This window comes from Paroedura picta, chromosome 2 (genome assembly GCF_049243985.1).
Source record: "Paroedura picta isolate Pp20150507F chromosome 2, Ppicta_v3.0, whole genome shotgun sequence".
Taxonomy (NCBI): Eukaryota; Metazoa; Chordata; class Lepidosauria; order Squamata; family Gekkonidae; genus Paroedura; species Paroedura picta.
In genome coordinates this window covers 77,820,976-77,832,124 of record NC_135370.1, presented here as the reverse complement: position 1 = coordinate 77,832,124, position 11,149 = coordinate 77,820,976, and the positions used below count along the sequence as shown (strand labels likewise).

Sequence of the window (11,149 nt, the reverse complement as noted above, 5' to 3'; positions counted from 1 at the left end):
AATTGGGCAGGGTTAGGGTGCAAGAACAGAGTAGGCTGAGAAATTGATTTCACTCAGCAAAGTTGTCTTGGTAGGATATAAGTTTTTAACAGTGTGGTAACTCCCCCATAAGCATTTCTCCTTTGGTCTGCCATTCAGTCACAGCATCCCTGGGGGCTCTTGGACTCTAAGCTGTTCAAAAAGAAAGAGGGTGAGGTGATTCTCATATAGGCACTGGAGCCTAGAGAAATGGTTTTAATCTTGCATTAGAATTACTACTGCATACACCGTCAATGTCTTCAGAAGGAGTCTGGATGAGTATAGTCTGAAGCCACATGAGCCCTGCTGACCAGGATACCAGCAACTACATTTCTTATGCCACACAGCCAATAGGTGCATCCCATTTGAGAAGGTAGGGATGCCCAGAATTTTACAGAACTACTCTTCTAAATGAAAGCTCATGCTTTCCCAATGCCATGCAAGACCAGGGGAGTTTAATACGTTGCACTGAATGCTCTTCCATTGTCCAATATCTGCACATCACCTTTGCTGAGATCCTTTAACTAGATATGTCAGATGTCCTTATGCCCCCCCCCCCACAGGACACTGTGGGTGCTAATCTACTGGAGGTCCCTGACCCCAGAGAAGCACTCCTGGCCTCGACTCAGGCCAGTGCCTTTTTGGCCCTGGCTCCGACTTGGTGGAATGAGCTCCCAGGAAAGCTGAGAGCTGTAACAGAGCTATCAGAGTTCTGCAGAGCATGCAAAATGGAGCTCTTCTGTCAGGTCTTTGGTTGAGGTCAGAGCCAGGAACAATGGGGGACTCTCCTCAGGCTATGCAGTAACATCTAGCATACCTCACCCTGGGAAATAGATGGCTGCAGGGATGGGGGAAGGGATTATACCACCAATCTTGTTTTATCCTCTTTTTAACTATCTTATATTGTGCTGTTATGGAATGGGGTTTTATCATGCTTTTGGGGAGTGTTATATTGAACCCCACCACGAGTCTCTGGAGAGTGGCAAGCTAAAAATCTAAGAAATAAATACAATAAATATATAAATATTGAAACTTTTATGCATGCAAACTATGCACTCCAGGACCAGTTTCGGGTGTTCTTTTGGGAGGGAGCCTTGAGCAGAGAATGCTCCGTTTGCCCCTCAAGCCCACTACTTGGTCCCCCTTCTTTCCTTCCTACCTCCATGCCCACACCTACTTGTGCATCCTTCTTCTGCCCACTTGCAAGTTCTCCCACCACTTGCAGCCACAGCCAGACACACTGCCTGCACTCTCTTTCCCCAGTGATGCTCAATGGTGGTTGCAGCTGGAATCCCCACTGCCATGGCCGTCAGGAAAGCTGCTGCTTTGTGCACCACTGGCATACCCTTCCCCAGCAGCACCAGGCAACGTATGTAGCTGAGCTGGGAGCCCAGGCAACAAAGCACTCACAAGCAGACAGTGGAAGAATGAGCATGCAGGCCATGAGCCCTGCCAGTTGCCACACTTCAAGGTGTGCTGTGCTTCATTATTGACCAGGATACCAGCAACTACATTTCTTATGCCACACAGCCAATAGGCCTTGACATTTCTAGAAGCATGCTGGTAACAGTGCATGTTTCCACAGGGTTGTGCTTGTTTGTGATGCAATGGGTGTTGCTTCTAAAAGGTAAAGCTGTGGTGGCTACCTGTTCTTGCATCCTTTTTATGCCATTAAAATCTAGTCTTGTTATTCAAGCTGTTCTCTATTTTTAAAGTTCCCAAGTCAACTTCCTTTGTTTTACTCATTAGCCTTACTTCAGTGACTTTTCCAGAACACAAACAGGAAAAAACCTCCATGCCCTACACATACATGCTAGGTCAAAGAAGAAATCTAAATAGGGTGTGTCAAATTATGCATGGGAGAAAATCCAAATTTTACCATCTAGTAGTCTGCTGTTGAAGTAAATTATACATGCAGTTTTCCATATCTCAACTATTAAGACTGCCATTCATTGAATGGACCTCCATTCATTGAAAGCAGGGCTGATACAATCCTTGATTAATAAATGAACATAATTTTGCTTGACTAAAACAGGGTCCCCAATTAATATATATTTTAAACTGCAGATATTAAACAGCTTCTTAGAGAGGCATTCGCTCCCATGAGAGAAAGCAGAATGCATCTCAGAAGATGCTGCAGTTGGACCTTTCATGACTGTGACAAAAGCAAGGATCCTAGAAAAGCTTTCTAAAAGACCACTCTTCCATAGCACAAAAACACAAAGATTATCTCTTCTTCCCCTGCGACCTTCTCGTAAACCTTCCTCCTGGAGTGTCACAGCTGCCCATTATTTAGTTGTGGCTTATCTATTGAAGGCTGGACTTTTCTGATTTCCATATTTTAGCATTCTTACCATTTTTTACACATATGATGCTTAATTAGTTTCTCCAAGTTCATTTGGAAGCTTTGCTCTTGCTTTAAATTTCAGTCATCCAGACTACCAACCCCAAAACAGCAAATGTGTTATTTCCATCTTCTTTGTAATCTTCATTCTTTTCATCCTTTCCATCACCCCAAAATCTAAAACCGGAGGAGAATAACAAAGTAACAATTAATCCCTAACTCTTGGAAGACAGTCGGAAAAACATTAATCAAATATTATCTGCAGGTTCTACAGGCTACCATGTTATGTAACCTCCATTTAGCCACATTGATTTTGAACCAATCAGCATCTCTCAGCTTAATCTAGTACATGGAATTCTTGGGAGGATTAAGGGAAATGAGGATATCACAAGTCTGTACATCACTCTATGGAAAACTGGGATAGGGATACAAAAGGTCTTTAGAAGACAGCTAGTAACTGGTAGAGTAACACTACTGCATTTGCAGAGGAGGATATTAACTTGCTGAAGATCAGAACTCTTGGCACTCAAGTTATCATGTCAGCTATCCAGGATGATTGTTCTTTATTGTATCAATTTGCCTAGATAAAAAGCTGATGGATGGGAGTTGCACAGTCAAAAAACTTCAGAATAGGAACACCAACTGGACCTTTATCTCATACATATGTCTGCATCTCCATACACAAAGGGTATACATTCTTAGATGATGTGCAAGCGTTTTTATTGCTTTTCCTACCACGTGGGCAAACAAGTCAAATGCAAGAAAACCATTGTTTATGTGGTGATTGCATAAAAATCTGGGATTAGAGATGGGAAGATACCTTAAGCACATACCAGGGTGTCTTGAAGTTGTTCTTGCAGGAGCGATGTAACGATCCTTTCACTGTATTGCCTCTGGTCAGTTTGCTCCAGATGACGGAGGAAAAGGTCTTTCAAAATTATCTAAAATGTCATATTATTCATTCCAGTCAGTAGAGGATTCTGCTTACAGTCCATGTCAGACCTGGTTTATCTAAGCTCTGAACCGCATTGCCAGCTGATACGCTCAGCGTTGTTTTTCCAATGTGTCCAAGACTAGTGACAGCACTACATAGTACTACAAACAAGACTGCAACACACAGTCACATCTTTGGCTATCTCTAGGGGCAATTTGGAGAAAGTGGATGAAGTGTCACTAAAGCCTCTGATGGAAGGGTAGCATGAGACTATAATGGATTAACTTCTGCTGTGGGCCTTAGAGACTTTTCATTTGTTAGCAATAGACTCACATACCAATTATCCTTTGATGACCTAAGTGGAAGGCAAGCTGGATTCACATTGCATCAAATCACTACTTAAGAACTTTGTCTGAGGCAATCAGTACCACTCAGTCCTGAAAAGCCCACTAGAGGCTCTTCAACCCTCTCAGGAAGAAGGCAGTCAGTGGGGAAAGAGCCAAATGAACAGTTACAGCTGCACAGCTCAGATATTCTGTGGCCATTTAAAGACTAGCAGATGTATCATGGCACAAGCTTTTGGGGATCAGAAACCCATTTGATACATGTTCATAGGACTGCCAACTTTGGTCCCTCTAGCTGCCCTATAATATCATTTTGATCTGGATGCAACTGTCAGATGATGTTATTTAGCTGCATGCCATGAGAAGCTTCAACTTCCATTTCCCACTTGCAAAACAAGATGAAATACATAATTTGCAGCTTTATAGGACTGCACCATGGAGAAGCGGCTGCTGCACAGTTATGAGTGTATGTGGGAAAGCCAGACAATGGTGGGCTCCAAATGTCATTCATTGGTTGTCCATTGTACTTATGTAAGCCATCATTACTTAGGAGTTGCACACTACAACCCTATCTTGTACAACCAAACACTATCTTGTAATCTGCCACAAGCCAGCTTTGACAAGAGTGGTTGGCAATAAATTCAAATATAATAAAAATAATGATGATGATGATGATGATGTTAATAACCACCTCAACAATTCATCTGAATTCACCCTCAAAGGATTTTAAATGTGATCTTATCCTCAGAGATCAAACTTGTTTTTCTTAGTGTTTTTTTTTTTGGGGGGGGGGAAACAGGGAGGAAAAGCCTTACTAACTCATGCTGAAGATATTTCAGTAGGTCTTTCATAGGAACTCTATTCAATGCTAAATGCAGTGGTTATGTCTCTGGACCAAAAAGAAGAGCAAGGGAGTTGTCATCTCACTGCAAGAAGAAAAAAATGGTATTTTAACAGGTGAAGAACTTCGCAATTTCAGTTTTGCTTCAGGAAGCCTTAAAGAAAGACTAAAAGACAGGAAAGGTTCAGGACCTCAGAAAACAAAATTTTGCTCAAGAAAATTAACAAAATTTGTCTCTTAATTTCACAGGGCTTCAGGAATTTATTTGATACAGCTAATGTATTACTCTTATACCTCTAGTTTACATTACTGAACATATTACTCAAGGAAGCAGTCTCCTAATTAGTTGGGGGAAATTAATCCAAGGAAGACAAAGTGGACTAGTATTTTCCACCTATACATATTGGAATTGTTCCCTCAAGAACAATCTCAAAATAAACCAGGCTAAGTTCACCAGAAAGGTTTTATTTAGAAGCAATATAAAAGGACAATGCACTCATTGTTGTTGTTATTGTCAGTCATTCAGTTATGTCCAACTCTTGGCCATCCCATGGCACAGCCATCGCCACGCTCCCCAATCCCACACTGCCTCCCTCATCCATACAATGTTGTGGCCGGTATCCATTCCAATCACATCCAACCACTGTGCTCCTTATCTGCCTGGTTTCCTTTATAGACTTGGCAAACAGAAAGTAACTGCTATGAGAATGGCTGCTATTCCAATCCTAGCATATTGAGTTGGATCGCATGATATGGCCAAAGTAAGTGAACTGGAGTTTTGTGATTTTGCCTACTGGTGATATATCAGACTTTATGCACTGTAGTATTTCCTTGATTGGGATTTTTGCTCTCCATGGAACCCGCAGAAGCCTTCTCCAACATCAGAGTTCAAATTATTCGATTCTTCACTTGTCCAGTTTTTTCATTGTCCAATTTTCACAGCGATAAGTAGCTATTGGAAATATGATAGATCTAACACATATACATATAACAATTAAAACACATGCAGAGGTCATTAGCAGGTCAGTCACTCTCCCACATGTCTACACTATATGTCCAGACTTGTCCTGCCATTTATTTTAGTGTCATCTTAGTCCAGGCAGTATGTTGTTTCGTGTTATTTAAAATGATAGGGTGTTTATGGTTTTCTCCTCCTCCTCACTGAGAGAAGGGATCTGACTGCTAACTATTAGGCCTTCCTTTCTCTGCAGTCCTCGGGATACTGTGGGTGCCAGCAGGGGCTGTGGCAGGCCAGCGCTGTGTATAATTGCCAGCGCTGGGCCTTTCGGTCTGCCCAGCCCATGCCCTTGCGAGCTCCCCGCCGTAGTGTGTGGTGGGAGCCTGGCCGCTCCCCTCAGCCCCTCTCCACTCCTCCCCGGCCGCTGCCACTTACACCACCTGGCAGCGTCCCGGGCTTCCCGGGCACAGCACATGTGCATGCACTACGCCGGGGCATCCCTGGCAACGGCACGGCGGCAGCGTGGAGTACCTGCCGCCGTGCATAATGAGTCATTGAGAGGTAGGGATGCTCATTTTTTACTGAACTAGTCCTACAATTTTTTTTCACCAGTGTAATGTTAGAAATTCCTGTAGTGTAACAATGTTCAATTTTCTAGAAGTACAGCTTTCAGTAGTCTCCTGGAGATTCAAAACCCAATCTAGAAGAATGGCAACTAGGTGTTCAGAGTGATTCTGGATGAGGGGAATCACCTGTTCCAAATTAGCTGTATGAGTGCCAAGGACCTCAGTGGTGTCCTGGAAAGGCTTAAGGACATGGACCATTCTGGGTGAGTCAGCCACTCAGAGGAGCTTATGCTCAGCTCCTCTTCACCATGCATTTTGGGATTTGAGCATATCACATCCTGCACAACAGCTCTCTGCTCCACCAGACACCGTATCATCAAAAATGTGGAATTTCATTGGGTGGGCATGTCCTGGAGTAGCTTGTGCTCTGGACCACCCATCTCTGCTTGCCTGACATGCAGCCTCCATACAGACCGGGTGCAGTTTGCTGTAGTGGTTAGGAGTGCGGACTTCTAATCTGGCATGCTGGGTTCGATTCTGCACTCCTCCACATGCAACCAGCTGGGTGACCTTGGGCTTGCCACGGCACTGAAAAACTGTTCTGAATGAGCAGTGATATCAGGGCTCTCTCAGCCTGACCCACATCACAGGGTGTCTGTTGTGGGGAGAGGAAAGGGAAGGCGACTGTAAGCCGCTTTGAGCCTCCTTCAGGTAGAGAAAAGCGACATATAAGAACCAACTCTTCTTCTTCTGTGAGAGAAGTGTGCAGCGAGCTGATGACAAGTCTTCCAAAGTGATTGCGTCTCCGAAGTGGCATTGTCCCATGTGAGCTTCACCACACTCCCGTGACCAAGAGCCTCCTTGACTACAAAATGAAAAGTGTGAGCCATGCACACAATGTTTCCCATTCTGACATTCCAAACAGCAGACAACATATTTGCTCCCACATCTCTGACAACACAGCCCTGGTACACCTCCCCCACTGCCCAGCCACTTGTTCAAGTTGTCCTCAGTAACCACAGCAATGCTTCGTGAGGTGTGTGCCTCATCCATCACCTAAGTATGCAAAAGGAACAACTTGTATGCCAGAAGACAGATTTTTGTGCACTTCACACGCTCAGTGTGCATGCATTGAAGGGGGAAACTCCACCCAATGAAAAAGCGTGTATTTGGAGTTCCAAAATATTATTCTGGCATGTATTAAATTTGTCCCACTGCTTTTTAAGGTACTATTGTTTGTTTAATGCCCGTTCTAGCCTGTTCCAGGATTTTCCAGAGGCATTTTGGTCTGGAAAGGGTTAATATGCCAATGACACCCAGCTCTATCTCCTCCTAGATGGCCACCTGGACTCCCCCCCACCCCACTCAGAACCATTTGCCAGATGTTTAGAAGCCATGGCTTGAGCAGAGTCATCTGAAACTCATCCCCTCCATAGGATGGAGGTCCTATGGCTGGGTGGGAAGGGGGCAGAACAGGAAGCTGGCTTACCCTCCCTGGCTGGGACACAACTTATCATCATGCCCCAAGCCAGGAATTTGGGAGTGATCTTGGATGCCCCACTGACCATGGATGCACAGGTCAAGAAAGTAGCCCGCCTGGCATTTTTCCTTCTTCACCAGGCACAGCTACTGTCCCTTGAACATCTAGCCATGGTGACCCATGTGATGGTCACCTCTAGAACTAATTTCTGTACTTGCTCTATGGAGGCCAGCCCTTGTCTCTGATCTGGAAATTGCAGCTGGTGCAAAATGAGGCTGCTAGAGTCCTCACAAGAACAACTTGGAGGGCCCATATCCAGCCTGTGCATTGGTTGCCAGTTGCAGCCTGGATCAGGTTCAAGGTTTTGGTTTTGACCTTTAAGGCCCTTCGCAGTCTGGGACCCACGTATCTTAGGGACTGCATTTTGCCCTACGTCCCCCGCAGGGCTTTGCACTCTGCGGGTACCAACATGCTGGTCATTACCAGCCCCAGAGAAGTACACCTGGCCTTGATCAGGGCCAGGGCCTTTTCGGTCCTACCTGGTGGAATGAGCTCCCAGAAGAGTTGTGGGCCCTTGGACAAAAATCTCTACTGCTGAGTCAGAAAGCCAAAATCAGCTTTCTGCAGGGCCTCCAAAACGTAGCTCTTCTGTCAGGTTTATGGTTGAAGCCAGTGCCGATGGAAGATCGGATGGGGTTCCCTCCTGGAAGATATGGTCCCATGCTGGTTCTACCATTGGCATGGTTGGTTGTCACACACACCCCAGCCACCCCGGCTGGTAGTTGGGTTGTTACGATGGATTGTTATTATTTCCGCCATATGGTTTTGTACTTTTTTGTAATTTTAATGGGATTTTAATGGGGGTTTTAACTGGGGATTATATTTTATTGTACTGGGTTTGTTATGTAACCTGCCACGAGCTGGCATGCTGAGAGTGGCGGGTAACAAATCAAGATGATGATGATGATGATGATGATGATGATGATGATGTGGGTGTTCCACTTTTTCATTTCTAAAATATTGTTCCCAAGTGTCTATAATGCATCCCCCTGGTTTTTGTAGTACTCTTGTTTGTTGAATGCCTGTTCTGGCCCCATTCCAGGCCTTTCTGGCTTTGAACCCATCCCCTTATTTAGTGGTACTTTTCAGCTTCTGCCTCTAAACCGACATATTCCCCCTCTGAGCAATTCTCTAGAGCAGTGGTTGCCAACTTTTTATCACCGGGGACCGGTCAACGCTTGACAATTTTACTGAGGCCTGGGGGGGGGGCAGTCATTTGCCGAGGGACATCGCTGCCGCCTGAGCCCCTGCTCCACTTGCTTTCCCGCCGGTGCTCCTGACTTCCCACCACCCGCTGGGGGGGCGCTGCCAGCAGCAGCTACACAGTGCCACGCTGAGAGGGAGCCCCAGCCATGGCGGCAGCTGGAGAGCACCAAAGGTGAACCGGCGGCAGAGTGGCAGGGCAGCCCCCGAGGCAGCAGCTGGGAAGGAGGACAAGGAGGAGCTGCGGCGAGGTACTGACTGATCTACAGACTGGTACTGGTCTCTGGACCGGGGGTTGGGGACCACTGCTCTAGAGATTTCTGTTTTGCTATCTGAATTTTGATGTAATTGTTTACATTACATGCAAAAACACTCTTAAAGAGAAGAAGAAGAAGAAGAAGAAGAAGAAGAAGAAGAAGAAGAAGAAGAAGAAGAAGAAGAGTTGGTTCTTATATGCAGCTTTTCTCTACCCGAGGGAGTCTCAAAGCGGTTTACAGTCGCCTTTCCTTTCCTCTCCTCACAATAGACACCCTGTGAAGTAGGTGAGGCTGAGAGCCTTGATATTACTGCTGAGTCAGAACAGCTTTATCAGTGCTGTAGCGAGCCCAAAGTCACACGTGGGGGAGCACGGAATCAAACCTAGCTTGCCAGATTAGAAGTCCGTGCTCCTAAGCACTATGCCAAGCTGGCTCTTTGTCCACATCATAAGGCCATATATGCCTCCTGGTCCTATGATTCAGAGGTTTATTTCCTCTAAACATGGACATTCCCTTCAATCATGCTAGTTGCCACTGATAAATCTATCCTCCCTGAATCACTCTAATTTCCATTTAAACCCACCAATGTCTATGGACATCTCTACATGCTCTGGCAGTAATCACTCTCTGTATAAAAAATTATTTCCTTTTGTCTATCCTAAATCTACTGCGCATCAGCTTCATTGGACACCCTCAAGTTCTAATATTTTGGGAGATGGTGAAAAAATTCTCTTTGTCAACTATCACCCCTGAAATAGTCACCACTTTTCTGAACTATATTTTTGCACCAGCAATATTGTTTGGATTTCCAGTTTTAAAGGACCAACTTTTCTGTCCATTTCTCCATTAAAATTCACCTTTCCAGGCGCAGACCCGAATTACCCTCTGACTTACCATGTATTGAGCAAATTCTCGGTTACAGCGATTTCATCTCTCAAGGCAGTATCTAATTTGATTGATGCCATTGGCATGGCATGGCACCAATGAGGCAGCATGACACTTGGACGGCCTAGGCTAGACAGATCTCATCAGATCTCAGAAACTAAGGAGGGTGACCCCTAGTTAGTATTTAGATGGGAGTCTGCCAAGGAACAGTTAATCCAAGGAAGTCCAGACTGAATATCTCTTGCCTTCAAATCCCTGAAGTCAGTTGCAAATTGACAGCTCTTTCTACCACCCACCCTCATGTTTCCAGAGCAACAATATAAATTGGTCACTATTCATAAGAGTAAAGGTGGCATGGCAAAGACCGATCTCATCAGATCTTGGAAGCTAAGCTCCCTTGGAAGGGAGACCACCAAGAAATACTCCATGGGGGATGGCAAGGGCAAACTACCTCTGTCTCTCACTTGCCTTGAGAGCCATTGTTAGGGTTCCCTTAAGTAAGCTGCACGTTTTTTAAAATTAATTTTATTTTATATTTATGAAACAAAACAAGACAATAACAACAAAACTTAACTAACATTAAGGGCCATTCCGCATCAGGATCTATGTGGCAAATTGGTTGCGGGACGAAAAAACGCCATTTTAAATAGTGGAATTAGTCATTATGCATACCTGCCTTTGTAGTGGAATCCACTTGCATTTCTATCGTTTCCCACAGGTTTCCGGTCTCAGCAAAAATCGCTAGCCAGGAAGCGATATTGCCAAGCTCATCCCGCCCCTGGCCGTCAAGCAGCCAATGGGCGGCTGTTATCATGATCCCCAAAAGCCCCTTTCCCTTTAAGGAAGGTTTAAAAAAAAAACACGTTGCAACGAATCTGCGTTGATTCGTTGCAACGGAGAGATCCATCTAGGTAGCAGGTGGTGTTTGAGCTGCCGTTTCATCGTTGCCACGCTCCCCCTGAGTGAAAAAAATACCCCCCCCCGGCACGGGCGCGATTTTCGGCCAAAAATACAGTAAAAAATAAAGGGAAAATAAACTAGCAAACGGGGCTGTTTCGTGCTTGGTGACTTAAAACAGCTCTGCAGCCAGGGAAGCCTCGCTGGGTAAACAAAGGCTCACTGGTGCGTTGATCTCCACTCACTCGGAGAAAAAAAAATGGCGATCGCTTCGCCGGAAGATCAGAGGAGAGAGCTAGGGGGCGGGACTTTGCAGAAACCGCAACAATGGTAATGCACAGAACTTCCCCGCTAGTGTTGCT

The 11,149-nt window shown here is 45.2% G+C and overlaps 1 long non-coding RNA gene across 1 annotated transcript; it reads right to left on the bottom strand.

Moving 5' to 3' along the window:
- On the bottom strand, positions 1-3,473 carry LOC143828727 (uncharacterized). Its single transcript, XR_013227836.1, has 3 exons — positions 3,196-3,473; positions 2,373-2,539; positions 1-171 (listed from the first exon to the last, which is right to left on the bottom strand). It is a non-coding gene; the product is annotated as an uncharacterized LOC143828727 (long non-coding RNA).
- Between the last annotated feature and the right edge of the window lie 7,676 nt (positions 3,474-11,149).